The 25,194-nt window shown below is 42.8% G+C and overlaps 1 protein-coding gene across 4 annotated transcripts in view; it reads left to right on the top strand.

The window, feature by feature from the left end:
- Positions 1-15,191: 15,191 nt before the first annotated feature.
- The window catches only part of LOC122567691 (dystroglycan-like), a 99,649-nt gene continuing 89,646 nt past the window's right edge, over positions 15,192-25,194 (top strand). For 3 of the 4 annotated variants that reach the window (XM_043726552.1, XM_043726550.1, XM_043726551.1), the window contains exon 1: positions 15,192-15,615. The gene's annotated coding sequence lies outside the window, so the exon portion shown is untranslated. The remainder of the gene's footprint in view (positions 15,616-25,194) is intronic. The other variant, XM_043726555.1, reaches the window with a different exon arrangement.

Genomic DNA, 25,194 nt, shown 5'->3' on the forward strand with positions numbered 1-25,194 from the left:
CATCGCGTTGGCAAGCGATCCATCATTTTTCTGCTTGATTTATGCCTGGCTCTGGCGGCGACTTTAATTTCTAACTGTACTGGAAAATTTTCTCCGCTGTTTTCCCTTTGCTTGTTTTTCCAGCGGAGTAAAACTGTTGGCGGAGGTTCGTGTTTTTAGGTGGCTTGTTTTCTTCGCGTATAACATAATAGCGTCTTCCGAGTCGATAGAACAAATAAAGAAACAAGAAGAAAGGAAGGAAAAAGAGGAACATTGATATTGTCTCATACGGCAGGTACGCGTTTATTCAGCATGGAATATTACAAACGCTGACTGCTTGATTAAATCAATATCAGCGGTCGACGAGGCTTCTTCTACTTCTTCTGGGGGCGGAGGTAGTTTCATAAAATCTACTCGATGTCTCTAAGAGTATCTTTGTTCCTCTTTCTCCATTTTCCTTTCTCTTCTCTTGCTTTTCGTTTCGGGTGTAAAAATTCGGTTGGTATTGTTTCGCGTCTGGCCAACCGGTGTTTCATTAAAATCTTCCACGTTATTTGACGACTTTCGCGGCGGGTTTTGTTCTTTCCGTTCGTCGTAACGCCCTTCAAGAAAACCCCTTCCCAGACCGGAAAACGAGCCACTCAAACGTAGACGAGTGCTGCTTCTCTTCGTAACAGACGACGAGTAACGAGGATGGTCTTGTTACGTTACGTTTCCTTACCAGCCTTAGTCGTCACTGATCCTACGCCGATACTCATTTTCCACTATTTCCACGTTTCTCCATCTGCTTCTTCGAAAATTCTACTACGTAGCATACGTAGCTCTTTTTATCGATTCTTATTTTCGCAGAAAGTTCAGTGTTTGGTTCAGCCTTTTTATCTACGTTGCTGTTAAGTCCGCACATTGTACAGGATATTCTACGAGCAGCTTAAAATTCAACAAAGTTAAAACATTTTTTGAAGCTTCGCTCCTCGGTTCCACTTGTTACCGGTGCGCTAACTATTTTATATACTTACCTTTGTTCTGAAATCCTACATTTTTTACATTTTCCATGCAGTTTCCAACGTTAAATTTTTCATATTTTCCCACCTTCTTTCAGAGCGCTGGGTTTTTTATAATTTCAACGTTGCCCTTGGCTACGGAATCTGCTGCACTTTCAACCTCGTTCAAAAGCGCAAAATTTTCTCCTATTTTCCACGTCGTCCTGGAACGTTCAATTTTTTACCCCACAACTCCGACATTGTTTCGAAATCCTAAGTTTTTCATATTTTTCCACCTTCTTCCCCAATGCTAAAGTTCTCGTAACTTCGGCATTGTTCCCAGCTACCCAACTTTCTTTTCACATTTCCCAGCTCGATGAATTCCAAATTCCTGGTCCTCGAACGCTTCATATATTTTTCTTTTTTTTTCTATATTTCAACGCGCTGTAGGTTCACGGGCGGGATATTTTCAATCGTAGGCGCACGAATAGAAGTGTCGAAACAGCGGAGAAAGCAATCGGGGCGATAACGCCTCGCCCTCGCTGATTATCCCTCTGTCACCGTCCGCGCGTTTTCCTTAATATTCCCGTATTTTCGCTTAATTTTCACGGTTCCGGGCGAAATTTCGATTTCGCCGTTAGCTCGTAGGCGGGACGTTCGATGAAGGTCCGCCAGGAAACCGAGCGAAATTGAATAGCGTGCCGGCTACGTGGACTAACGAGACTGATAAAGCCGTACGTAAATATCGTTTTCGTGATGGACACGGTTTCGCGTTCAGGGATGCGCAGGCCAATAAGCCGACCGAAACGCCAACGAGAAAATAATTGTGAGGTTCGTTCTGTGTGCACGCTCGTGATGTGCGTGTGTCCATGTGTGCACGACCAATTAAAGGCCTTGTAGAGCACGTGGTTTTTGTTGTAACGCCGAGCAACAGACGTTTTAACCCAATTAACCGTTCTCGTTTTTCTATGCTGAAAACAATTTTCTTATTCTCCTCGTAAAGGGATGGGGAAATTTTCAGCAGTTCCTTTTAGTTTACAATGTTTCTTCGGATTGGACAGTTTATTCAGCCATTTTACTGACAGAATGTTTCGCGTTCTTTTCTTTTTATCGAACTTTCTCTCCTCGTATAATATCGTATCCGTTGGAAAATACAAATTATTTTCTTGCGGGTGTAAAGCTCGTTGGATAGGGGAGAATTCGAAGTATCCCAAGCGGAATACACGACTATCCGTGGCTTAAGCTTGGGATAATTAACTGGGAAAATGAAACACGTCGGCCACCGTAGTAATTAACCAGGCCTAACCCAGTCTCTGAGCGTTTAATTAAATTTAAATAACGATAACCGTGTGGATCTCTTAAGACTAGAACTATCACATCAGTCAAATTCACTGGTTTTTCAATTTTATTTTAAAATTTCTACTTGGTGTTATATTTTTTCACCCTCAATCGTGTAATGACTTTCGCAACGATAACTAAAAGAATAATAGAATGAATTTTATTTTGCTTTTCATGTATTCAAACTGAAAATAATTTTGTATCGAGGCTACTTATACCAATACCAATCAAAATGATACTTGTCAAAGTGTAGATGGGTCCTACAATCTGTTTATCGAACTCCAATTAACCAGTTTCCTCGTTTTCTACGACTTCCCACGCGTTTTTTAAATTTTCACTGCCTATCGTTCGATACAACGATGTCGGTTATCAGGAGAATTCCGGATCGATCGCTAGATCGCTAGATGCCAACACTGAAATACCACAGCAGTCAAAACGACTGGTTCTACAATTTTATAAATGTGTCAACCCTCGTTTAGGGAATAATCTCAGATGGATTAAAAATACCAAAAATGTACTACATAACATGGAATTCCTTCCGTAAGAAAGTAATAAATCAATAAATACGCAAATATTCTATTATTACGTATGTTTTAAAGACCAATCATTTTCACTGGTTTTGCTTCGCGTCAGCTATCGAATATAAAAATTTCTCAGAAATGTATAAACATCCGCACAAGTTGGATTATCAGTCGGTGCTACCACAATGTTTTCCTGTTTCCAACGTAGCGCGAGCATGTAAAGTTTCGTGTTTAGCATTCCAGTTGCGTTTCTTAATCTTCTGAAAGAAATTATTCGTTCACGAACGATTAATCTGAGCACAGTGTCAACTGCGCGTCGCGCACCAAAAATCACGTTTCCCTTTTAACAAAGTCTCTGTATTTAACGCGCTCCTAGTGCGCCTCTCAAGCACCACCGATGTTATAAATATTGTAATCAAAATTATATTACTTCTGAGATGGATAAACATTGTTTTGAATGACTTTAATATTTTCACTTACACGTCATTGTAGCGTTTAAAATCTGACGCTTAAAAACTTGCAAGTCAAAGTATGATGAGAATAAGTTGGAGTTGCCGGTCGATATTCGCAATTAAAAGTCAGAGCGTATTATTTATATTTTATATGTATTTTATACTACACACATCCTATTATATAATATATAATACTTTCAAATTAATACAAAATATCACAACATTATTATACCATACAAGCCCTAAAGAATATAGTAAAATAATTATATAATTCAACGATACAATTCATTATTAATACTAAAAGTATTCTAAATATTCTAATTAGATAAATAAATTATATATATATATAAATATTAATAAATAAATGTATTACAATATTATATACTACTAAGATAATAAAATTTAACTCAAGGTTTATACCTCACTATTTTTATTTTTCCAATTCCGAGGCAAATATGATAACCGCGCTGAAACTTGCGGCCAAACACGTACATATATCTGGTATCAGTGTCGTTGTAATAAAATTCAATAAGTGGCGAACAGTCTTATTATGTACGTGGCAGTGGGACGACCGGCGAACATCCCGACAAACACCGTGTTCCACTCCATTCACACGTAACGAACCGATCTAATCTGAAAACATCGTCAAGCCACCAACCGTTTCCCATTTCGTCGTATAGAAAGCAAACGGGGGCTGTCTCGAAGTCGATGCAATTCGTCACAGCGTATTACGCTAACGATGTATCAATGTATTTATCTAGCACGTGAAATTGTACGCGTCATCCGCGTATAATACTCGGCATAGAAGAGCGACAGCGGCAGCTATTTAGCATAATGATAATCCATTCGCTAGCCGCTGGTATCTCGTAGGCAGGGATTTAACGTTTGTCGACATTATCGATACTCGCGACTTGTAACGTCGTTCGTTCCTCGGTGGAATCGACCACCGGCCACGGATAATATCAATCCTTGATACTTGAAATAGAACGCGGTAATGCCTGGCGATCGAGTTACCGTCGGATTAAATCGGATTCCAGCATCGAATGTAATTCGGAGTCGTCTCGATCCACGTTTGTTCCACCGGCTGTTTACGTTGTGCTCGTGAAACACGCGGCTGATTGAATTACGTTCACCGATGATGGCCATTATATCGCGCGCATAGAAACGTTCGTTGCAAGTGTCTGTCGCGCGTTTTCCAGCTATTTCTTTTATTACGGTAGTTGCGCTCCACGAGATATCCGAGAATTATGCGGCTAACGCTGTGCGTGTAATGTAACGTTCGTTTCGGAGGTTGACAATCTAAATTCGCAGCATCGATACGATTCCTATTCGCGTTTTGCGTCTACACGTTCCTTTTCTCTCTTCTGTCCTTATCCCGATGTCAATCTTTTCGTTTTCATTCGCTCGATCGGTAGAGTAGAATCGTCCGATTCGATTTCAGCGATGTAGATGTTTCACACAAATCAAATATATCAGGAGAATTCCTATGGCACAAGGAGAAATAGTTTACCGCGGTAATGGAAGCAATCGTAACGATGCAACTTCTGCAAACCTGATAGAACCGTACGATGTGAACGAAGGAAAAAATACCGTGCACTTCTTAACATTCTTGCTCGTAATCGCGTTGCTATAGAAACGGAGAAAAATAGAAAATGAAATGTTGCATTAAGGTAACATTAGCCCTTAATGGCTCAATATTCGATATCAGTGGAGATCTGACAAATCGATTCTTCGAACGACTACTCGGCGGTCTCGTGGAGATAACTCGCTGCACCGATCCACTTGCCTCGACTTTCAGTCATTTCTAACGGGAAACGTCTAACGTGCAAACGAATTCCATTTATTTTCAGAGGATACTTGGCATAATATTCCATCTACGCGCGCGCTCGCCGATAAAGGCACAAGACACAACCGAAGCGATATAAATTCCAGCACTGGGATCCTCGAAGACTTGTACGACGTCACGATTAATTAACCCTTAACATGACTCCGTGCAAACACCGGTTACTGTGGATTCTCTTGGAACTTCATCCGCGAGTAAATCAGAGACGTCGAAACGCGCCACGGGCGAAAGCCGCGAAGACAAGATTAATTGACTTCGAAGCGACGAAATCACGAACCTACGTGAAACCATCTTCCAAACTGTCTTCCAATGCTGCGCTAATTTTCAGAGTTCTTTTATCTCCCATTGATCGAAGTCTATGAACGACTCCCCCTTTCCATCGAACGAAAGACTACGAGGAAAGAAAAAAAGGTACGCGTGTAGGTTGTTAGGTCGGTGGGAAATTTCAAAGTCGGTGGGTTCTCGGGAGAGGACTAAAAAGATCCTAAAGAACAGTTCTTTCGTTTTCTTCGCCGTTCCTTCTGTTCCGTGTCATTTGCTATTGAAATTTCTTGCCATTTCCCATGGAAAATCTTCCCTCTTTTCCCCGTGGAGCGCAAAAACCGCGAGCGAGGAAGAAACTCGACGCACGCAAGATATGTAAATCGATTGGCTCGATCTTTCCTCTCTTCCTTCTTCCATCGATTCTCGATTTTCATCGGTGATTCTGCATCGTTTTCCGATCGGCGAAAGTAGATCTGAGCGGTCGGGTGAAATCGGGACGCGAGAATGGCGAAACAAGGAAACGAAATCCGCTCGACGATTTCGGCAACGAGTCGAATTTATTCTGGACAAACATCCTTAAGAGCTGGATGGAACGATCTTCCGTACCGCGGAAAAAGATACTCGAACACGCGAGGAGCAAGAGGGTTTGCTGAATAATCCAGAAACCCAGAATCTTGGAAGGCGAGACATCCTCCTCGGGCGGAATACGTGTCGCGTTTTAAATCCGCTGAAAAAGGTGCACGAGACGGAGAAAATAAAGCGATGCGAGGCGAAATGACGGGAATTCGAGAGCCTCGTGGGACGTCGAAACTAAAACTCTCCGCTTTACTGCGAGGCCATAAAATACTATGCTATCGAGGGATGATTTACGTTTCCAGATTTTTCATTCCTACCATTTTTTCGTCCTTTTAATCGACATTAAGCGGCAAATGGGTTCTTAGACCCTTTAAATTTTACATTTGCATTTCTACATCAGATCGCTCCGTTTGAATGATATACAGATCCTAAATACGCCTCTCGTCCTTTCGGAAGGATTTTACATTTATCGATTTTTAACGCTCCTTTTATGCGAACGTTCCTTGCCACTTTGTTTGCACAGTGGGTGTGTTTAACCCTTTGCACTCCTATGTCGAGTGTAACTCGACATCAGTTTTTATCTCAGCAGCTCCTTTGTCGGGTCTCACCTTTTCTTGTGAAACGTGCGAAAGAAAACTAGGATTGCGTCCTGGAAATTGTTTCAGGATATATCATACACTTAAAAATTAGAAAATGCAATAATAGTGTGAATAAAACTGATATTTAAGTGAATTTCTTTCTTCCTTTATTCATTTAAATTGTCTCACTTTTTAGATAAGATAAACGGTCCATTGGGGAAAAATGTTGTTTTACATCGTCAATTTATTATTATTTTGCCATTATATGCTTTGAATAATAAAAATACTGCCGTGGCGTCCTGAGCGAAACGCGTGATTGCAGCGTGGCAGACAAAGTGTTAATGAATAGCGAACATCAATACGATTAATGAAGGCTATGCTAATTAAACGAGGCGACGTAACAAGAGTGGAGATATTATTTTGAGAATTATCGCGCGGGAAAAAATTCAGGATTATCTACGTAGCTGCGACTATCGTATTATATAATATAATATACGATTATATCATAATATAATCAAATTTGATTTATCAGAGCAGACTAATTCGTATTAAATGAATAATACCGTATGGTACAGTTGCTATTACGAAACTATTACGGATATGTATCTAAATGACAATACCAATAACGATAACAATATGGAAATGAACACCGCTTATATAGCAATTAAAAATATAACATTACCAACAATTTAACAACAGCGGTCGACAGTATAGTTTAAGCCTATTGCTTCTAAACCTTTGAGTACTACTTCCGTTTAAACGAGCCGCATACGTCATTCGTAACTGGAAGACATACGATTTCCGTCATTCGTCGTTCCCTCGCGATATTTAAGGGAAGTTCGTTGGACCGGAAACTACTGGTCCGAGGGGCACGCTTCGCTCGTCTTATTTATCGTTGAACCGGAACTGGCTGGTTGCGAAATCGTCGCGAAATCGCGAACCTACATACGCACCTAACGCCTGTGTATTTCGTCTGGGAATCTAATGGTATTTCGATATCCCCTTGAAACACATCGATGTGTATAACGTTGTACACTTCACGATACGGTAGAATCATGTTGCTTTCTCTTCGCGTATTTGACTGCAACCTTTGGAGGGATGAGCGTGGAATATTCTGGCGAACCGTTGGAAACGTGAAAGTATCACTGGATATTATATGTCTGTTTGGGATTCGTTTTATCTCTCGCCTGGCAATTATCGCGTTGTTATCCACGGTTTATGGTAAATTAGAAAATACTAAACTGTCGTCGGTCATGACTATTGGCATACCATAATCAGCGGTTCACGAAAGTATTCGAACAATTAGCATAGAAAATTGCAAATGTGTGCGTCAGCAAGCATTCTCATTACGGTGTTAATGAACTTTCAAAATGTTTCGTACAAGACACACGTTACAGTCGTAAAAGGTTTTTACAAGTGTGAGGGTACATACTTACGTACACGCACTATACGACAACGTAAGCTACCGTATATGATGCAAATGAAATAACCAATTTGCAATAAAGCAACTAGAAGGTAGAGGCAACGAACAACATCCAATTGGAACCAAATATCAACACGTGTCGTAATGCTCGTGGTCAACGATTAAAAATTAAAAATAGGTAATATTGCAGTGAACGTTCGGTTACCATCGATCGGCCATGGTATTTTTCCATGAAAAGTTCCGCTTGCTTTAATACCACGGATCCCATCGAAACAAAGGCATCGGATTGTTACCAAGTACTTCTCGGACTTCGATACGAAATTGCAGAGGTTCCAGCTATTTCCCGATGAACGTAACAATTTCCCCGAATCTCTCTGTTTCCTCCGTTTCTATGTGTATGTGTGTGTTAACGGCACGCCCTGAAAGTTAGAATTTAGAAGAAAAAAGAAAAAAAAAAAACACAGAATTCGGAAGAAGAATAAAAGATGGGTCGGAGAACAGGGACGAAATTGTTTGAACTTAACCTACGTCCCTGACGAAAGATATATGGTACTTTTGTAAACCGGAAGTCGTTTACGATGCTAGAACACGTTCCCAAAAGAGAAGCACGTACAGAGCGTCCATGAATTAAAGAAAATAATTCAGACGTTCCCACACGATGAGTAAACCGCAACAATTTACACGTAGTTGCAGATAAAACCGTGCTTATAAGCGTATACATGCTTTTTGATTCAAGAATAATTTCTTATCAGGATATATTATAAATTATAGATTATCTTGGAAAGTAATTTATTAGGCAAAAAAACCGATCGATTAATCGATTATCATTTGGTGGAAATCTGAAGATCATCGAGCTCGTTCGCCGTTCTGTTCAAAGTCGTTCTAGATCGTCTCAAGGCTGTTCACAACTGTTCGTTTCGAGGCCACGTAGAACTTGAAAGTAACTGCCAGGCCGCTTGCACATCGTTCGACGATCGTCTCATGGTCCAATCAATAACACCTTTCGAAGTAAGTGGAAGATGGCGTGAATCTGCGGTGAAACCATATATTTTTCAATTTAGTTCAATCGGATAGCGTTCTTCCGTTAGTCCGTTGCGAGCATTTCCTACGTCAAGACTTATTGGCGGCAGATAACTCGCAATGGAGACGTACAACGTTGAATCGATGGCTTTGTGAAAGGAGGAAGATCGTAATGGAAATAATAATGTAACAAGGATAGCTTGCTGGATGGAAGACTCTGCTCAGACAAACGTACGGCCACTATTTCCTTCACGGTTCATCGAGATTTTTCGATTTCGCCGCATCACGACAAATTTACGAAGCGCACTTTCAGCCGGAAGAGACTCCGGCAAAAAGACCTCCCTCCGCGTGCAATTGCTTGTCTTCATCCATCTTTTGGCCGACTGCTACTACCTATAAAAGCTCGTTCCCCGCGGTTCCTTTTTGCGACCAAGCCCTGCGGTATCAGCCCCGAAGAGAAGCGCCGCGCCACTAATTAAAGAAGCCGCTGTTATCGTCTGCCAGCTTGAGACCAGTCGTCGTTTTGTCAGCTAGAAGAACGCTGCTCCGATTGATATAGTTGCTCCTTGCGAGCCTTCAAATTCATGTAATTTTTCCGCGGCTGTTGCACGCTGTAAAAGCCAACGACGATGAAGAATGATCGAACGGAACAGGCAAAGATTATACATGTCTAGAGCGGTGGTGTATGATTGCATCTCGCGGTCAATAATAATCGAGACTTGGAGCAACTTCTCGGATCTTATTCATCCTCTGACGCATAATGTCAAGCTATTACTCGAAAGAACCACAAAACCACAGACGCTCTATCCACCCTTGGAGCGCAGCTCTAACCCTTAAACGTACCGTAAACTATCAAACGTCTTTAATGGGAAACCGACGTGCTCGAATATACCAATTCCGATAAAATCGAAATGCGCGTGTAATTATAGAAAAAAACGGAACATCCAATGTACCTTCGTATTGCGCATACCTAATATGTAACGCGGTGCAACGTTCTGCCTTCGCTAACCGATTATCAAACTCCATTTCGATATTTTTCAATGGCAGGCAAATTACCTCATACATGAGATGTATCGCTGCAATCGAACTACGCCAGCTTCCTATGTGTACATACGAGGAAATGCGAAGGCGAAGGTCTAGCTGTGATGAATCGGGCCCATTCACCTGCCCGTCTTCCATGCATCCGCTTCTACCGGTTGACCATAGAAAGCCAGGGTAACCAGTTTCGTGACGCGGCCGCACGAATTTTTTGGCATACTTGCTGCTTTCGATATCCGCGCTCGTGCTTCTCCGAACTTTCGACAAAAAGTCAGCGAGCCGATGCGCAAATACGCTATAACGATTTATCGCTGAATAGAAACTGCTTGCTGTCTGCTTGTTCGTTTTTCTTATTTCGCCTTTCTTCTTCTTTTTCATCTCTCTCTCTCTCTCTCTCTTTGTTTTTAATCCACGAGCTGCGCGATTCATCATCGGTCGATATCCGACAAATCGATGCTTCAACCGAGTATTTAAAAGATAACCCGTTTTTTTGCTCTTCTTTTTCGCTTTCCATTTTTTATTCCTCTGTTTCCCATCCCGTGTCGTTTCTAACGTAAAAGTTGCGATTTGGAGAAGCATTAGACCGCATTACGCCGTATCGATCGTGTGCGATCGTCGGCGAAAAAGTAATGGAAACGACGTTACACGCCGCGAAGTTTCGCGGTGGTGCTGCAACAAGATAAACTGAACAGGTTATCGGCTGCGGTTACCTGCGGTTGCTGTACGCGCATATGGCGCGCACCGGTCGATTAATGTCGCGGCCACGGCCGCTATACGATTTCCGTGCGCTTCAACGATTCCACCGATCCAGCAGTAGTTTCTCCAGCGAGGTATTTTGTTGGAATTACGTCTAAGCTATGATGTATGTATTTCGCTCTTAAACGAGTGGAGAACAGAGCGTAATTGTATCGTAATGCCAGTTGATTCATGCAATTGAAACGTACAATTGTTAGAACAGCCGCAATAGCCAATAACAATTATTTATGTAGCTTTGTAGTGGCTCGCGAAAGTATTCGAAATCTTTCGTTATACGAGACATTTTGAAATTTCATTAGTATCGTAATGAGCGTCGACTGCCACTAAAATAACCGGGCAATTCGCGATGTAAACTACTTTCTTATTGAATTTTTCCTGTATCTTCTAACATCTACGTACATTTTCAGATTGCTTTCAAATTTGATCGATATAATCGTGTGACATTACGGTGCTAATGGAATTTCAAAATGCTTCGTATAACACGCACAATTTCCACGCAAAAGTTTCCTATCGTAAGTGTTCAAATGGTTTCACGAGCAACTGTATGTTACGGCAGAGAATGATTTCCGTACTCGGTTAATTAAGAAAGAGAATAAATACATTCACGAGTCGAACGATTATTATGAAACGTGTCCCAGACGAGAATCTAAAAGAAGACCATACTATACTATCGTTCGCATAAATACGATTACCACAATTTCACATTAATAAGCATACGAGTCTTAGCCGGAAAGAAGCTGCAATTTTCCGTACGGCTGAGATCGGTTGCGCGGGATCGTCTGCGGCGGCAGAAGCGGCTCGTTTCATGGCCTAATTTAATGTTTCACCAATAATCGAATCGGTCGATAATAAATTTTAATACGAGCCACGGCCTATGATACGCCTGATACAGTCATGTATAGCAATCAAGGTCTTCCTTCCCTATGGAAAGATCGATCGACATCCGATCCTATCGTGAACCTCGGTAATCGTGCGATTCGTTCGTCGTGTATCCGTAATTACGTTCTATCGTGAGCGAGATTAAGGAATAATACGTTGTCGTTACTTAACCGATCCCTCGAGCTGGTGCGTTCGAGCCTGGCTCGAGGCTGTGTTTACTCGAGAGGCGTCGCCGTCGTGGCCATGCCCGAAGCAGAATCAGCCAGCCCGGATTTCCATGCAATTACAGGAACAGGGCTGTCAAGGTTGAGGATCGCTGAGGGTCTGCATCCATGGAGATGAAAGGGGACCGACCGAGTCGAGACGCGGCATCCCCATGCAGCGCCTCTTATTTCGTTCGTTCCTCGTTGCTTTCTATTAGCTCCGATTTGAAATTCTCTTCAGCGATATTGCTGCCGTCCGGTGACCGGCGTTCTCGCGATTTGTACCTCTTTCTCGGGTCACCGTCTTCTTATTCTTGCTTCTCGCGAGACTTCCTCCCACCCCCGTCACGACTACCGCTCCACCGATGTGACTCGAGTTGTTAAATAAAAGATTCTACGGTAGACATCGACTGCTCCCTGGACGCTCGTTTTTTCCGCGCTCGTAATCTCTTCCCTCCGTGATTATCGCGGCGAAATTGGAGCCAGCGTTCACCGACAGGTTGCTACGTTCTCGCGCACGACACCGTGTGGCAAACTTGTCTACGATCGGAAACTCGCCGGCAACTTGGCGAGTTTCGGCGTTATCGAATCTTTGTGCGTTCGACGGCGGAACGTTGGATCGCGATCGTTTTAACCGCGCAACTCGCTTGTCCCGCTGGAAAAAGGAAAACGCGGAATAGATCTTGGCATCTCGAAGCAACGAGTTTCGAAATGCTGGAGATTGGAAATGTTTTATCGCTCGTAGAGATCACGGCCGAGTCGAACGTGGCTCGCGCAAAGAAGACACGCTCGCTAACGAATTATACGAGCAAATATCGCTTCTATCGAGACAGTCGCTCGAACGAAATCAATATTCCGGCGCAACTTCCGTGCAAACGTCGTGCTCCGCCGGCTGAAATATCAGAGAAAATCAAGCGTAATCTAACGCGTTTGCCTTCGCGATCAGCTTTATTAAAAGAGACACGATTTTCCGTGGGATACCAACGAGACGACGAGGTAATGACACCGAAGAGGATCCGGCGATCGATGTCCGTTATCGGGGCTATGATCGATACCTAAAATTAACTTAATTCTAACGAGGCAATTAGACGGCCGAGTATGTAATAAAACTTAATAAGGAGATTAACTGGCAGATGAATCTTACAAGGCGACACGGTGCTTCGTTTAACTGCGATTAAACGTCAACCATATATCGATATGTCGGTTATATTTGCTCGTTTTCTCGTTTCTGGATATTTACGTATAGCCGAGCTACTCGTTTCCACGAACAGGCTCCATATCTTCTGTTATTTTTCTGCTGTTCCTTTTTCGTTAATATTCCGCACGCAATATAATGAATCATCTATCCTGCTACGTTCACGCTTGTCTTCGCTTCCCTGGCATTTTCTACATCACACGGATGCCCACGTGGCCCCAACGCCTACTCCGTGTTCTTCCACTCGATCCGTCCGCGAGATTTTCCCTCCTCGATGTTAATATCCGTTTTTAAAAATCCTCGCATAAAATTCCTTCCGATATATACGTTAGCCATCCTACGATCTCGCATAAATGTAAAATGTTACGTTCCATAAACCGAATGCAGTAACAATCGCATATCTACAAACCCTTAGTGTAACAAAGTAAGCGTACACGTTATTTCTTGCTATTTCTATGCTATCGATCAAAGCATAATCAAGTTTAATTAACGTAAAAAACGCTGAATCACTTTCTTAATCACTTTGACTGTTTTATTACTAGTTTGTGGACGTTTGTATACACTTATAGGAATAAAGAGGCCGTAGTACATAGAATACACACTATACTTACGGTATATTTTCTTTCAAGAAGTAAACAAATATCAATGATTTCTTCTGCGAAAAAAAGATATTTAATCAACGTTATTCTATCCGAGTACATCGCATATATTGTATCTACCTTTCAGGTATGAGTCAACGACTCAGTTATGAGACGAGATACCTAGATATTTTCGGGTCGATCGACCATCCGATTTATCCGGTCAATGGTTCGGTTTCACAAGGACTGGTTAAGGATGAGTCTCCATCGTGTTACTATAAAAAATCTTCTCATACTTTCTACAACGATATTCTTCCTGTTTCGCAACGTGCGCAAAAATGCAGCGTCGACAGACAACTTTATCAACACCTTCGACCTTTCTCCCCGCGAAAACCGCGCCGTTCGTTTCGCAATCGGCTTCGTTGGCTAGAAAAGATAAAAATGGGCATGGCCGATGTACGATCGCGATGCTGCAGCGGGTGTGCAATTCCAAACTGTTGCGTTTGGTTAACGCGAAGCATCGGCCGACGCGATACGGCGCTGCACAGGTTATTAAAGACAATCGATCTAATTTTAATCTCATCTCTCGCCCACGCTGCCGCGTTCTCTGGGGGAAAGCGAGGCGTCTGGTCGCGCGACCTCGCAGGGGACACTGCTCCTGCTGTGCCTCCATTGGCTCGTCGCCGACGGCGCTAACGGAAAGTATCCTCGTCCGTCTCTGTTCCGCACGATCGTCGCTGTCTCTCCCCACTTTCAAATCGCCAGACGTACTGGTGGGGAACGCTGGACGACGAGTCGATGGAGGGGGAAGTTGGTTTGGCGAGAGAAAGACGGACATACGCGCGATACACGCGAAAGGGAGATGCTCGATACTCTTGGTGCTGGGTGAAACGAAGGTGCAGCGCGATGAAGAGACTTGGTTGAAGAAGGATGAACTCCCGAAGAGAAAAGGAGAGAATCCTGGCCAACAGCGGAGAAATAGAGAAAGAGCAGCTTAGCGGTGCGTCGAGAGAGACGAGCGACAGAGCGCACTAGATTGACGCGAGAGAAAGAGAGAGAGAGAGAGAGAAAGAGGCTTGCGAGTGAGCGATGGGTTCGAGGAACGTCGAATTGGGTTCAACGTATGACAAGGGTTTACATTCATTTGGAAAGATATCGAAGGTAAAAGAGCGTCAAAGTACGATGATTTTATAGTATCTGATTCTGTATAAAAGTTTTCAAACCTAACACGGTAAAGTTATTTAAAATAACACGGACGTTAATCGACGAACCTCGTAGATACCAGCGATCATTTCTTAATCCGTTAAGAACTGGATCGAACCCTCCATAAAATTGTGCCATTGGAAAATTTACGACAAAGGTATTCAAATGCCCATCACTAGGGGTAACGTGGTGGGCGCATGCCGCGCGACAGAGTCGGACGATCCATAACCTATACGCGTATGGGAGTGAGACAGAGATAAAAAGAGAGAAGGCACGTAGCTGGATTATGGTGGGAGGGAGACGGAGGCGCGTGGAAGGGGACAAAGAGGAGCGAGCGCGCAGCAGGAAAGCTGCCGGGCGCCATACTGCTTTCGTTGGTTCGGCACAGTACGCGCCCAGCGCCTACGCGGATCGTCGCGGTGCTCGTCGTCCTCGTTTGTCGTCGCTGGTGGTGTAGTTCTCTTTACATTTTTTCCGCTCTGTTTTCTCCTCTGTAACGAATATTTCTGGTAACGGCGTGCGTGTCCGCGACAAGGCCGGTCGAACGGGACAGTCGAAAGCCAGAGAGAGAAAAAGGGAGCGTGGTTTCAGTTCGGCCGCAGCCGCCGCTGCTGTCGCTGTTCTTTTCTCGACCGGCTCGCGAGGAGCGTGCGTCTTTCTCGTCGGTGCGAATAGACACAGTGGTGGAAGAAGAAGCACACGGGGATTTTACACGCTCGCGAAGACTGGACGCTGCACGTCTCCCCGTCTGGCTTCCGGAGTTCTGGCCGGCTCTACGCGTCCCGCTAGGTAAGTGAGAACACTCAGAGAGAACAAAAACCGCGCGATAGGTTAAGGTTAGGCGACACGTTAGACGACTCTTTCGTGTTTCTATTTCCGCGACCATAGATAACCGTGATCCGGCCGCTGTGTGGACACGTAAAGATAGATTCCTATGTATAACGAACGCGATTGTAGCCGTGATCCGTCGCGCCGATACCGGTTACGGTTACACGCTTTTACTTTCGACCGAGGCCAACTCGGCCTCGAAACCAGTCCGCACTTTCGGAACAGCTGCTCGCCGCCCGGACCGCAGTTTCCACCGACCGGACGAAGGTTAACGATGCACCTTCTGTTTCTTTGCTACCACCATTGTGTCTGGGTAGCGATTTCCTTCCTTCTATGGGAATCCCTCCTCGAATCGCTTACGCGGCTCTTTGTATCGGAAATTATTGGTTATCGTGTTTTTTCTACTTACATATAATGTAACTGTCTGTAATGATTATGTATCAACGCATGTTAACATACTCGTGTCTAATGGTCTTATTAGCTTAGGCTTCGGCTATTCGTTATTGCAGCACCGTGTCGCATGCAAAATATCGAAACACGTTATATTACACGATGCGTAGCTTGTATTTGTTTTTAGTCGCACCTCCGTTTTTTTTCGAACGTTACGTTAATGCGGTTAAGGTACACGAACTCGAACTCTAAGGTCAATAATCTTGCGTCGACAACAGAAGCTTGGGTTATATATTACAGCGGAATATCACGATTCGCAGTTGACGATCGTTTGCAATTTTGTCACCGCGTGTCGAGAGGCTATCGGTGACAATAAAACAAGACATCGACTGTCCCGAATCTACCGTTAACCGATTGATTCATACCCATCGATAGGGCAATAGCCGATCATTCGAAAGACTGCAGTTTATCATTTCGAACGGGACACGCTCCACTATATTTCACGTTTGCGTTCAACAAACATACGCCTCGTCATATATGTTTTTTCATTCTTTCTACGTGTTTCTTTCATGCGCGTCTTTTTTCACTTTTGCTTTCCTTCTTGTCGTATAAACGTACGTGAACTTGGTAAACAGATCGAGGAGCGGAACTGCATTGTACTGGAAATGATATCGAATCGTTCATTCAAGCGAAATTGCCGATATTTCAAAGGCTATCGATAGCGTGTATATATGTATATTGTATATATGGAACTGCCATTCACTGAAAACCGGTACCTATTAAAGTATAGCTAGAGTTCCTTCAACTCGCACTTGGCAGATGAAGTATACTAATTAGTTCGATAACTACGGACAGGCCGATCCCATTCAGCTTTCAAACTTGTGAGAAAATTTACGATATTTTTATGGCCAATAAATATCGATCCTGCGTACAAGTCTTTCAGAAGCCAAAACGATCAACTCCGCTTCTCGTAAATTTTTTTAATTCCACTATCTAGTTACGTGACTGGTATTGATCTTCTTAAAAAAAAAAAATAAAAAATAAAAACTGGATAATATCGGATAATATAAGTTATCGTAAATTTCATGATAAATGTTAACAGCGAAATCGATCGATTTGGCTTTTAAGATCTCATTGATTTTTAGAGAAACATATTGCTACAAAACGCGTGACTCTTTCTTACTTCGTTAACTTTATTATAAAACTGTGTGGAAATTTATATCGAATGTTATTCCTCGGGAAAATAATAGTTCTATTTATACATTTGCGATAAGAGGTCAAATATAAAATCCAGCTAAGTAAGATTACAGTGGTGAACGTTAAGAGCTTTTTTTATCGTCGAACTAATATTTGTCTTTCACGAAAAATACATGAAACGTTTCGAAGATGATCCTCAATGGAATTTCCTTATGAAACGGAGTCTGTTTTATGGTAACTCGTTATTCCGTCTGCGATACGTCTCTTCACCCCTCTGTCACGGTCGTAACAGAACTTCCTGTTTACTTGGCACGAGTTTTTCTCTTCTCCGCGATGTTGCATCGATCTCGTTGCCACCGAAAGTGAAATGCGCCGGTGGCCCGGGCTTGCAAATCTGTTTTCGCCTCCAACCCTTTTCGCTGCTGCTTCACTGTGATTTGCATTCTATGGCAGCTTTCTTGCGATTCTCAGCGTCTACAAGCTAACACGCTTGCTGAATTCCATGGGAAATAATTACTCAGCAAATGAATCGAGCTACCTACGGTCGTCCATTAAGAAACACTGCAAAGGCAAATGTCTATTTTATCGATTCGGAAACTAATATCAACTTAAATAAAGGGTTCGGTAAAAGGCAGATATAATTACAATTTTTCTAAAAACGAGACCCATATTTATCTGAATCTTACGGAAGTATTGGGTTGGCGACTAAATGATTGCGGATTTTGCCATTAGGTGGTATTGACAAAATCCGCAACCACTTAGTTGCCAATCCAATACGTATAAAAATGTAAGTATCTTAACACGTGCAAGCATACAGGTTGTAAGAATCGAAATACGACGAAACTAAATTCTCCCTACAAATATATAATTACCAACATATAGAATTACGCTACGTAAGATGATAATTATCGAATAATAATCGTAATAATAGTAGAATCGTTCCCAACACCCACGTTTCATCATATTTCTTTTTTCCCCCACGTTTTGTACGTTTATCGGAAGATAATGTACGGAAAAACGATGACGTTTATCGAAGATCGAGCTGCACACGGTCCGTGAAGCGTTAATCGTTTTTTAAAGTGACCGTGCAGCGAATAGAAGGCCGGTCGGGATCCCTGGAAGAGTAGAAGCTGGTTCTCTCTATTCTTCGTTCGGTTACACGGCATACCTACCACGCCGGTGGCAGATGTTTCTTGCGGACAGAAGACACGAATCCTCCGCCATGAGTCCTCGTAACAACGGGCTTCTCGTCCTCGAAACATAAATTCCGAGTTCTAGAGCTGTGCATTATGCATGCAGCGCGATGTACGAAATATTACCATAAGTGGCGTTCTTGGTGTGTACCAAGACGAATAGCTTTTCGCCAGTTCAAACTGTACTTTGCTACTCTTCTTGGTCGACGTAGGCAACGTCGTAGACTCTAGTTTCTCAATTTCTGGACACGCGACGTTCTTCTGACATCAGTCGTTACACTGGTTAACAACATTCTTTATGCAATTTCTTTTTGCTACCAGAATATGCGATTAGGTCTTCGTAACGCCAGGTAACTCGGAGAACTGTGCTTCTTAAATTTTAGCTTGTATCCGCTTGTTGTCATCGGATTATTGTGTTTTATTATCGTTTCATGGCAATCATCAGATCCGAGTTTTCCGATTAAGCTTCTGGACCGTAACGAATTCTAGTCTCTTTCTCGCACACAAGCGAGCAAAATTGTAATTTTAAAGGGTTCGTAGATGTAGGGAATGTAGGTTCGTAGAAGTAATCATTTCGTTTGTTTATCGCCGGGTTATTGTGTTTTATTGATACTCGCTTAATAGCAATTATAAGTTTCTAATCTAATTTACAGACGAAACCGAAAGTCTGCTGGATTACGATAAGTTGACCAAATTCTAGTTATAAAGAATTAATGTTGAATTCATCGAACATGACAGGATGAACTTTCATAAAGTTAAAAGGACGATGTGAATCCTCTGTCTACAAGCGACACTAATTTTTCTTTCTATCGTAAAGAAATGAAGAGCTAAAAGTCTGGCGGATTGTGTCCATTCCTCTTACCAGCTTCGACGTTCGCATATCCGAGGGTGGGTCGATCCTTCGTAGCATCCAATTCTCTTGGATGTTGGCTGAATTGAAATTTCACCGTTGAAAAAATTTTCATCCAGCATCTCGTCGCAATTTTCACCTTCGCGTGGATTTCGTCGAGTCTCTAGCGGCAGCCGAGAATTTCATATATTCGCAACGTTGCGATGCAAGGCAATTCATTCGCGGTGTCTATACTTTCTCGCATTCGTTTTGCGTGGGTTTGGTAGGTGTGAGATCGTTAGCCGTGTGTTGGTTGCTGGCGAAAACGTGCGAGAGGTTCCCAGAAGTAGCAAACGGACAAGAAGAAGGTTGAATTTCGTAGAAGCTGGCTCGCGTAGCAAGAAAGGGGCGAAGAAGAAACGGGGGTTAGGATGGTACGAAAGGGATCGCTGCCAAGCAGCTGATGTAATTTTCTTTTTCCTCGTCCCTCTTCTTCTTCTTCTTTAAGTCGAGTCGGCTTCCTCTCCCTCCGCTTTCATCGCCTTTCCAGTTAGCCAGATCGAGTGAAATCGAACTCTTTGTTTGGCCGAGGAGAAAAATCCTTGGTCGCTTGTCAAACTTCCTTTAAATCGGATGGCTCGTGTCTGAGTGTCGACCTGTGGTGCCGATTCGCACGACGCAAAAGGATGGAAGGGAAAGAGCGAGCAAAGGGTCGTCGTGTTGCCATGGCGAATTTCGCGTGTCAATGGGATCCCTCGAACCGTGTTAACGAGAAAATGCCGGAAGCTGGGGAGATGGCTGCCACCCTTTTCTTTTCGTACAATTACTTTGACTTCTATCTGTTTTCATGCGTTTTCGTTTTTCAAAAGGATGATTTTCTGTAATGTCGTAGTGCACGTTGCATAGACAGGTCTATTTCGCTTATTAAGTTTTATCCCATCGTCGATCATCAACCACATTAAAGAAGAAAAAGTTTGCTATAAATCACGTGTTACGTATTATACATGTAAGAAAATTTGCAACAAATTAAATCTCGTTATTGATCTTGGGAATAATCGAAATATCAGTGCGACGTTCTTACGACTCTAAATTCGAGAAGTTAAAGACAATCTTCGAACGTAATAAGCTATTTGATAAGAGACCGATAGAACTGAAATACATCCGTGGGAATTTGTACCGTCTAATAAATAACGCAAACAGTACGTCACTCTGAACATTTTACACGTTTTTGCAAGTTGGAATTTTCCGCAAATATCAGTAATCAGCTATCGTAATTATTTTGGCCTTCGAACGATTCCGATAACCTCATTTTTCCCTACTGCCCGTTTGTCCCATTAATCACGAAACTTTCGACGATAGATACGCCAAGAGAATGCAATTTATCTTCGTACTCTATCAAAAAAAAAAAAAAAAAAAAAGAAAAAGGTTACTCGCACGCGAGTTGCAACCGGGCGCAAAAGGGTTTATGTCATCTCTTTCTTTCTCGAGAGAGCAGAAGCAATTACATTTTTTCGTAGAACGTCCAGTGTCGAGGGACTCGACTCACGGTAGACCAGATATTCAGCACTTCACTGATGTAATTAGGTTACATGCAAGTTACACCTCTAGTTGGACGACGAACTTACGTTTAACGAGCAGCCACTCCGACGGTATAACGTTTTAAAAGGTCCGACATTCCGTCAGACAATAAACTTTACATTTCATCCTTCTGTGGAATAAAATGTCCAGAACTTAGTATCTCTCCGATTAAGACCAGTCTTTGTTCGAAGGTTTCATTGTACGATAGAAACTCGCCATAAAATGCAATTTTCCCAACTACACGATAGTTACGTATCTATCCATCTGGATGGATATTCAGCGATTCTAACAGTTTACGTATAACCGAAATTAAGTTATATTACGAGAATCGGTGTCTTAGTTCAATTTAGTGCAACTCCGCTCAGGAATAACCATTATAGATGAGAAACTTGTTTCTTTGTGGTAACCGGTAACCATTGTTAACACTTTACCGACCGATAGTCGAGTTAATCGGTTTTTGGTCGCCGACAATATTTCTCATTATTTGAGCAGTAATTTGTTATTTAGCACTAAGGTAGCTTGCTCAGTTGCGTCAGTTGCGTTGCTTTGTAAGCTCCCACAATTTTATACCAATTTGAAAAACTTACTGTTCGCGATGAAAGAAAAGAACGGTGTTGAAGAGTCTAAACCGAAACAGAGCCGGCGCCAGGAGAATCTGCGCCTGAGCTGTCGGTCGGACCGGCGTACGCTGTTGAACCGCTAGCGGTCAAATAACGCAAGTTACTTTTAGTTATGAATAACCATTAACACTTTGATTGTCGCGCCAAAATCACACGTTTCTAACTGTCAATTTTCATTCAATTTTTACAATTGCAAAAAGTTCACGCGCTCCGGTCACCAATGACCTCCGTGGCGTCACAGGAGAAACCGTGGCCGGCGGTCATATGTGACCAACGTGGCAGTCAAAGTGTTAAGAGCGTCGCTTGGTAGCTAAGGTCGATGCTTGTCCAAAGTAGTTTAAAGAGTCTTCCAGAAGTAGGCGATAAATTTGCTATACTCCCATAATCGATATTTTTGAAACGTTCCATCTTCTTTTCCTAATCCCACGATCAAATGAAGAGACAGCTTCGGTAACACGGAATTGATTAATTAAAATTGCTTATCAATTTTATGGATTCCTATGGAAACAGTCGATCTTACAACTGTCCAAAGTAGTTTTTTTAAGATGCAAAGAAAGTTTCAAGGTATAGTTGTACAGTGATAGGTGAAGTTTCGATCAGTCAAAGTGTTAAATAGATAGGAAGAGCGAACAGAGACGAAGGATCCATTCTTAGCCTGCCATTTAAGAATTGGAAGATGTCTGACGACCGTTGCATCGTCGGTGCCCTTTCAAATTTCACAAGAAACAAGAACCTTCCGACGAACCGCGTGTTCAGAGTGCCCTTATCTATCGCGGAATTAACATGGACGCCGTGGAGGGCATCGTCGCGTCGTCGTACGCTCTCACGCCCGTTCATTAAGACTCATTAGCAGCGCGGTGACCTCCGCAGATCCTCCGATTACACGGCGCGTATACGTCAAGTCCTCTGAACGCGCACATGCTTCAGCCTGACACGTCCGCCGATATATCATTTCGTATATCGGAGGGTGAAACCCCTCTGGACCATCGACAACCTCCTCTAATCACGATCTCTCGTGGTCAACATCGCTCTTTGTGAGCGTGACTCTCTCTGTCTCTCTCTCTCTCTCTCTGCCCCTAGCTTCTGCTCTTTCGCTTGTTCGTGTCTCTCGATGTGTACATAAGTACACGTGTCGAAACGGTCTAGCAAGAGTCGTGTGTGAATCCCGCGGGCCAATTAGCAATGAACGAGACTCGAGTCATTTCTATTCGACGTCCGTGTTCTTGGATCAATGACGTTGCAGACAGACCTTAGAATTCGAAGATAATATTCGAAGATAGGATCTGCGGCTATTAGAGACGTTGCGTTTTGTTCCGACGTTTTAGCGAGGATTTCAGCGTAGGAAAGGAAAAAGAAGATGAAATTTCTCAAGGATTTTGATGCATCGATATCTATATTTTAGTCATCGTGAAAGTTTAAAATTTAGAATACTCGAAAACAGTCCGAAGAAGCGATACGACGACGAGATATGATTCAGAGTTTGGGCTACTTTCTTTCTTCCGGGTGTGATGAAGAGCGAAGAATTTGAGGTAAGAATTGTGAAAGTATTTTAATGCAAAAGTATGTTTACGTGGAAAGCCTTCGAAGAGAATACAAACGCAAGATAACAACATCGACGAGGAAAGAATATTCTACGAAACGAAGTCGACGAATAGCAGCGACTCGAACAACGATACTTGGAGTTTTCCTTATAGATACCACGTATCTAGCCGGAAAGTTGGCGCCGTCTAGATTGTACCTCGTCGTTTTACGATGCCAACCTGTCGTAACAGGAGACTATTTGCCTAGGTCGTCCGCACTCTTCGTCGCATTTTACGCGGCAATTTTACCGAAGTATCGTTTGATTAAGTGTCCCGTAACTTATGACCTACTCCGTACAATTCCAAGATATCTGCATCGCCAGAGCAATTATCCGCCATCCTAATCTGTTTAACTTCCACGCGGCTCTGATATCTCACTTCTGTTATACCACCTTCTATTACAAATTAAACCACACCTCGTGCACTAAAAGTCAAAGCTACACGGTAAAAGGTATCTTTCTTAAAAGCAAAAATCCAAGTCACGTTGTTGCACGAAACACCACACGATACGGCGAGACCACGTAAGACGGGAGAGTAACAGCGACGGTGGTCTGCTTCTCGAGAAACGTCGCGACTATAACGCCGGTTGTAACATAGCAACCTATCAAGGCGTATTAGAGCAGACACGTTTTTTTCGAGACAGTAGGTCGACCGTTTAGACTTTTAGACGGCATCCACTTCAATTTTAACTTACGCCGTGGCGTCGTAAAAGCAGTCCCCTCGGCATACACCGAAGCTTTTATATACCGCGAGTCGCAGAAATGCTCCGGTGCTTTCGATGCGTCTTTGCGAGGACGATGGTACGCGGATTTGTGGAAGGTGGAACCGACCAGCGATGCGAAAGCTTCTGGTCGTGTCTGTAGCCAACACGGTCCTTTGTATACCGCACCCTGCTACTACATCTCTGGACGTGTACGTCGTCTACACGCGTCGCAATTAGCCGGCCAACATGGCTCGTGTGCTGGCACGCATGAACATCGCGATATTATGGTCACGTAATGGCGATGACAATGGAATTTGTCAGGAGTCCATGACGAATCGTCGATACGGATGGCATCCTGTTTCGAACGTGCAGCTTCGGGTTTGCAGTTTAGTCGTCTTGTTAATTAAATCTAGCAACATTCCCTGCAACTTTTCTCGATCGTTCCCGCCGCCATTCCTATATTTATATCGTAATTTCCTATTTATATGTTCTGCTTTTAAACTTGTCTGTTTTATTCCATATATATCTTTATCTGTTCTATTATTATACAGTTCATCTTTAAATAGCGTTGATTTTATAGAATTCGACAACCCGACTAATCTCGTTTTAGTATTCTATCGAAATTTTTTTATTTATAAAAGTTTTATTTTCGATATTCCAGTTTTTAAGTGAATTTATTTTTCGACCTGTGATCTTCAGTCGGTATCAGCTTGATTAAACTCTAATTTTACCGGCTGGATTAAACATTCCTTTAATTAAAAACTGCTTTCAGGATTAATTAAATTTCGTTTGTTTATTGGCGAAAGGGTTCTGTTGTTCTTCTTTCATTTTGCTTACACGTACGTTTCTACGATTCTCAGCGTGTTTGTTGCTCCTGTAGCACACGGTTTTTCTTTGCTGGCAATAACTTGCAGCTCGAGGCGGTCGGTACGCGCATTGTCGTGGATCCGTCCAGCCTGCACGTCCTTGGTAAATGGACACAGGGGTCCGGGGCTTTGTCTCTGTCGCGCCACGTGTGTCAATGTAATTTACTGCCTTCAGCCTGTGTCCGCAAACATCCTCCACGCATATGCGTTCATCGGCGAAGAAACGTCGCCGCCCTTTAACCACCCCTGATTTACGCTCGAGAGGAGGCGAGTTCGCGACGGAAGCTCGCAATCTGCCGGGAAAACGACTTACAGCGAACACGTGTAATGTGCTTTCTTAATTTTCTCTTTCCTTTCCTACCAAGCTATTCCAATCGTTTTACCGAGATTTACGATCTATTTTCTGTTTCTTCTTTGCCCTACGTACACCAATTTTAAATATTCCCAACACATTACGTTGGAGACATAAATACGCATTTTGTACACACACACACATGTATATAGTATTAGGTTGTCCGAAAAGTTTCTTTCGTTTTATAAGTTTTATATCAGTTTATTGAATTATGCACGAGCATAATAATAGA

Source organism: Bombus pyrosoma, linkage group LG5 (assembly GCF_014825855.1).
Source record: "Bombus pyrosoma isolate SC7728 linkage group LG5, ASM1482585v1, whole genome shotgun sequence".
Lineage (NCBI taxonomy): Eukaryota > Metazoa > Arthropoda > Insecta > Hymenoptera > Apidae > Bombus > Bombus pyrosoma.